General features: G+C 58.8%; 1 long non-coding RNA gene across 1 annotated transcript; it reads left to right on the top strand.

Moving 5' to 3' along the window:
- Positions 1 to 98: 98 nt before the first annotated feature.
- On the top strand, positions 99 to 4,690 carry LOC115292561. Its single transcript, XR_003909029.1, has 3 exons — positions 99 to 152; positions 526 to 1,604; positions 2,863 to 4,690. It is a non-coding gene; the product is annotated as an uncharacterized LOC115292561 (long non-coding RNA).
- The last annotated feature ends 1,310 nt before the right edge of the window (positions 4,691 to 6,000 follow it).

Genomic DNA, 6,000 nt, shown 5'->3' with positions numbered 1-6,000 from the left:
AAAGTCTGAGCTGCGCCCCGCTGGGGCCCCGGGGGCGGTGTCACGCCGGCTCCCGACGCGTGGGCGGGCGCAGCCACCCTGCGAGACGCCGGAGTGGCGCTTTCCGGTCCGACGGGCGAGGGCGCTGCCGCGTCGCCCCTTCCTTGCACGAGGTTCGAGGGCGCCGCCTCTGACCGCTGCGGGACCCCGAGCGCGTCCGACTAGGACAGCGGGCTCCGCGACAGTGCGGGCAGACCGCGGGGGCGGGGGTGCCCGGTGCCTCACCCCCATATAGACCGCTCCCCAGTTCAGGGTCGTCAGGCAGTGTCCGGGGCCACCCCTCCGGCCACGCTTGGCGAAGCACTAGCCCGGAGCCAGCCTTGCCTGCCGGGGACTCTAGTCTAGAGGACGCTGAGCAGGCGATAGTGCCGCCTCCCCGCAGAGGCCTGTGGGGCGACATCTTCACGGTGCCTTGAGACCCTTGGGGGACCCCAAGGCGCTCGGTCCCTCCCAGCCCCTGCCACGTGGCCAACCCTGTCGCTGCAGGGTGCCCCTAGCCGGCCAAGTGGTCCTTGTCCACCCACCACCTCCATCTGCTACCCGCGTCCAGAGCCTGCCACCAAGCGTGAGTCGCCCCTCCCTCCAACAGTCACGCCCCTGCCCTTCACCTCTCACTAACACCGCCAGGCTGAGGCATTCCCCGAGCTCCCCCAGCGCAACCCCGCGCTGTCCCGGATTTCCAGACTGGGTGATTGGGGTCCCTTGTGGTGACCCAAGGCTGTGTGTGTTTAAACCTCTGTAGTCTGCGGGGAAGCCTGGCGCAGTGCCCACAGGTGCCGGGGTGGTAGGGAAGGAGTGCCTTAGCTGTCCGGACTGTCAACAGGAAGTATGTCGTAATTAAAAACAGTAACAATAATAATGAAGAACAGCTAACATTTACTGAGTGGTTACTATGTGCTAAGCTCATTTCACACATTAAGGTTTAAATTCTGCAGTAGAGGTTTATCCAGCTTTACCGATGAGGAAACAGGAAGAGAAACTAAAGGCCACAGAATAGGTGACAGCTGTCGCTGGGAGAGAGCCCTGGGGATCTGCGGCCACCCCCCTGCCCTCGCTGCCTCTTCCCTTCCCTACTCTGAGGTCGGCTGCCCTTGGCTCTCGGGAGGGGCTGATGAATCTGTCTCTGCAGCTGATCTCACCCCCTCCCCACCTTGATCTTTCACCCACTGTCCTTTTTCTGGGCAAACCTGTAAGCCCCCTCCCCATTCTTCATCCCCACCGCTCCTACCTTCAGCCCAGGTACATCCCGAGCGCTAAGAGGGGAAGAGGCTAACAGGCCTCCGGGGCCTCAGGCTCCGGTGCTCTCTTCCTTGACAGAGGGCCCAGGGAGAGACCAAGAGCCTGGGAATGACATTTGGGTGAATTTAACTTTTCGTTGCGCTTTGGAAAGGTGTAAGTTCCTTGCTCCCAGTCAGTGCCCAGGATTCTCGATCTAGTCACCAGAGAGTCACCTGGAGAAGCTGGTAGACTGGCCACGGCCCAGCCCTGCCCCACATCTCTGAGCCTGGGCCCCAGGGCACCCTTCCCACGCTGCCGGTGCACCTGGGGCCTCTCGGGCTAGGCAGGTAAGTGAATTCGGTAGTATTTTAGGAGCGCTGCTAATGATCAGCCCACAAACCTCTGTCCTGATGACTCGGATAGTGAAGACTCTCAGAAACCACCCACCCGGCGGGCCGAATGCTGCTGGGCTGCCCCGCTGCTGTGTCGGGTGCAGCAGGGGTGCAGAGCCCCGCAGGACCCCTTGCGCCCACGCTTGGGTCCCTCCTGGGCAGGCCTGCCCTTCCCCAGTGTGGGGCAGCGTGGGCCAAAACTCCTAGCTGATGAGGAAGAGGGAGGGGACCGCAGGGCCCCTGCTCGGGAAGATGGCTGGAGGCGCAGGTGGCTGGGGCCCGGGAGGTTCTGAGGAGGCCGCCCCCCAAGAAAGAACCCGAGAGCTGAGCGAATTCTCTCGCACTCTGAGCTCGTTTTCCAAAAGAGCACTTGAGTTACTGCTCTCCGAGCGGCTGATGGCAATGTGTTCTGGGAAAGACACGAAGCCTTGGAAAAGGAGCACGATTTTGGTGATTTTTTAATGTTTATTTATTTTGAGAGAGGCAGAGACAGCGTGAGCAGGGGAGGGACAGAGCGAGAAGGAGAGGGAGAGAGAATCCTGAGTAGGCTCTGCCCACTGTCAGCACAGACCCTGACTTGGGGCTTGAACTCACAAAACTGCAAGATCGTGACCTGAGCTGAAACCGGGAGTCGGACGCTTAACCTACTGAGCCAGCCAGGGTCCCTGATTGGGCATTTTTTTTATTATTTAAAAAATAATTTTTATACTTTATTTTTGAGACAGATCACAGTGGGGGAGGGGCAGAGAAAGAGGGAGACACAGAATTGGAAGCAGCTCCAGGCTCCGAGCTGTCAGCACGGAACCCGACGCGGGGCTCGGATCCATGAACTGCGAGATCATGACCAAGGTTGGACGCTTAACTGACTGAGTCACCCATGCGCCCCCAGTAATTTTTTTAAAAGCTCTCCATTTGGATGTAGTAATGGGTAACTGTGTAAGCACATTTTCACCTAAGCCCTGGTGGCATTTGAAATGCCCAATTCTGGAGGGCACACCCAGAGGGAGCCTGGGCACAGGCTCCTCCAGTAAGGGGTGTCAGAAGTCGTGTTCTTTAACGCAATGGGTGGTGCTCGGGTCTTGCGGATGCCCGGCAGCTGGGATGGGCACCTCTGCCCTTCTAGCCGGGAGAGTCTAGTGCCGGACACCTTTGAATGAGGACCCCAGCCACCTCCGGCTTGCCTGGTTCTGTGCTGATGACGTTCTTGCTTCAGCCCATCTCTTAACTCAGGCAAAGTGTCCCCGAGTGGGGACCCAACCCACCCCCTCAAGCACCGCCCGGAGCCAGGGAGACCCAGCATGAGTGACCCCAAGACAGTGACGGACCTGACCTTCGCTGCCCACCTGACGCAAACCCGGAAGCATTTCCAGCACTTTGGACACGGTCTCTGAAACACTAGCCACCGTCTTCGTCATGTGGGCCTCCCTGAAATAACCTCCTTTCTTCGTTCACGGTCTTGTGGTTTTGTCAGCAGCGAGTGGCCGAGCCTGGCCTGTTTGGGACCCCGGAGCCACATGGTCTTGCGTCCCTGTGCCTCGGTGACACCTTCAAAGCAGCACCCTGGGTCTGGAACCCCATTAGGGCCTATGTCCCTGGACCCGCCACGCCAGAGGCATGCTGTGACCCCACGTGGGAAAAGGCTGGCTGACCGCACCTTGCACGGGAGGTGAACTTTATGTACAGGCTGCCTGATAACATGGGGAACTGTGTTCTCCCCCAGTTCCCATGCCCCAGTCCTTACCCGGCACCTGAGAACGTGACCTTATTTAGAAATAGGGCGTTTTGCAGATGTAATCAAGTTGAGAAGTCGTCAGAACGGGCCCTGAATCCAATACGATGTGTCCTTAGGGAGAGAGGAAGACCAGCCATGGGATGACGCGGGGGTATGACGGCCACATACAAACCACGGCCAGAGGCACAGAACAGACCCTCCTTCACAGCCCCCGGAGGGAGCCAGCCCCGTGGACACCGTGATCTTGGGCCTCTCGTGTCCAGAGCCGGGAGAGACTCACTTTTGGCTGGTGAAGCGTCCTGGTCTGTGGCTCTTGGTTACGGCCACGCCGGCTACCCGTGTCCAAATTCTGGCTTCACTCGGGCACACCACCGCTGGCTATCGAGCCTGCCCCTCGTGGTCCGTGGGCGCCTTGAAGATGGTGACCATCTGGAAGCACAGGCTGGCGGGGCGCAGCTCATCACGTGTCCCAGACCTTCCGAGGCCTTTCCAGATTCAACCGTTCCGTCTTGGCAGACGGTGAATCGGGATTTTTGTCCCAGAAAAATCGCTGTCCCCAGGTTTTCTGCGGCCAGACCGCTGCCTCTGCTGTTGGTAATAAGGGCTGTGGGCCTCCCAAGACTTAGCCACCGTCACAGACACACTTTTACCCCCCACCCCCCCCATCCTCATGTTGAAGCCCTACCCCTCAAAGTCATGGTTTCTGGAGATGGGCCTTTGGGGGGCAATGAAGGTTAAATGGGATCGTAGGGGCCATAAGAAGCTAGGCCTGATTTGATAGGATTAGGATCCTTATGATGAAATTTCGAAGTTTTGGGTTTGTGAGCAAATGGCTAAGAAAATTCTTGAGACGCTTTTGGTGCATACAGGTGATTTCTTTACAGCACGGGGACAGGACGCGAGGGCAGAAAGAGCTGCCTCAGATTGTGAGCAGAGACTGGTTATAGACTTAGGAGTCCGGGGGGGTCAGGGGCGGTGTAAGCGTCTAAGGAATGTGGAAGGCCTGGTGCGCAAGGTCAGGGTGCGGGGAGTCCCTCTGAGACCCGGTGGGGAGTTGGCGCCAGCCTCTGCGGCTTGCTGGCGTCCTCGCCGGTCCTGGGCGTGCGGCCGCCTCTTCCGATCTGTCTCCACCTCCTGGTGTCTGTGTCCACATTTCCCCTTTTTGTGAGGACACCCGCCGTGTTGTTTAGCGCCCACCCTCATGACCTCATCTTAAGTTGACAATCTACAAAGACCCTTTTAAGATTTTTTTAATGCTTATTTATTTTTAAGACAGACACAGAGTCTGGGAGAGACAGAGAGGGGGAGACACAGAATCCGAGGCAGGCTCCAGGCTCTGAGCTGTCCGCACAGAGCCCAGCGCAGGGCTTGAACCCACAGACCACGAGATCATGACCTGAGCCGAAGTCGGACGCTCCAAGGACTGAGCCCCCGAGTGCCGCTATGTTTCCCTTACGTGTCAAGGTGCCTGTGGTCCTGGGCCCTGAGCAGCCTGTCGCCTTTCAGGCCTGCATCCTGGTGCTGACGCTGCCCAGTGATTGTGCCTGGAGAGACCCTGGGCTCCTTCAGCAGGCGGGCGCGGCAGGGCGGGGGGCGGGTGGGCTCTGTGGCGGGCAGCAGGGTGCAGGCTGGGCCCCTCCTGGCCTCACCAGCCCCCCTGCAGGGTCGCCATGGACCCAGTGTTCTGGCCTGGTCCTGGCGGGCTTTGTGGGCTCAGAAAGCAGGTGGACACCCGTCACCGTTCTGCACTCCTGTTACTTTCAAATAAAACTTTGACTTGGCTTATGTTTCATTTCTAGAAAAGCGATATTGAGTTGGGGCATTGGTGAAATCATAACGTGTATTCCAGGCTTTAGTCCGCCGGCTGCACATTCCCGCTGAGTGTCTGCCGCCTGACGTGCTAACCCTGACCTCTCAGGGCCCAGAGACAAAGGTCGGGGACGGCCTGTGCTTGAGGCGGGACCTGGGGGACAGCGCCCGTCGGCCCTGGCCGGGTGCCCTCGGTGCCTGGCCGGCTCCCCGTGCCGCGCCCTGGGGTATGTGCCGCTGCTTCTGCTCACAGCCCCTTCTCCATGTACCTACCACAGGGCTCGCGTCTCACTTTCCATGCTCTTCTGGCTTCTGTTCAAATGCTACCTTCTTGTGAACAGTCCTTGCCAACGGTGAAGTAAATTAAGGGAAAAACCCCACATACAAATTAAAACACGGATTCAACTTAAAGTTGTTGCCGGCGCTCAGCACCAGAAGCACCCTTCCAGGCCATCTCTGCTCCCTTGCTAAGCTCAGCAGGCGCTTACACGGCGTGCAGCCGGACACCGATCTGTACAAAACTAGCCAGATGCATGGATTCTCGCTCCCGCGACAGCACCAGAGCCCAATGTGCCCCTGCTCTCCCCTCCCCACAGGGATCTGATGCCCAGCTGAGCCGGCACACACGTCCCCTGCGTGTCCCGGCTGGCCGGCGCCACCAGGGCACGGATTCTGAGGGCTGTCGCCCCTGCACACAGACAACAGAGCAGGCACTCTGGGTGGTTTCAGACCTGCCTTTTTTAAAAATTCATTTTTGAGAGAGAGAGAGAGAGAGAGAGAGAGAGAGAGAGAGAGAGAGAGAGCATGAGC

Source organism: Suricata suricatta, chromosome 5, assembly GCF_006229205.1.
Source record: "Suricata suricatta isolate VVHF042 chromosome 5, meerkat_22Aug2017_6uvM2_HiC, whole genome shotgun sequence".
Lineage (NCBI taxonomy): Eukaryota > Metazoa > Chordata > Mammalia > Carnivora > Herpestidae > Suricata > Suricata suricatta.
Note: the sequence above shows the minus strand (reverse complement) of the source record. Positions and strands in the feature narration are given on the sequence as shown.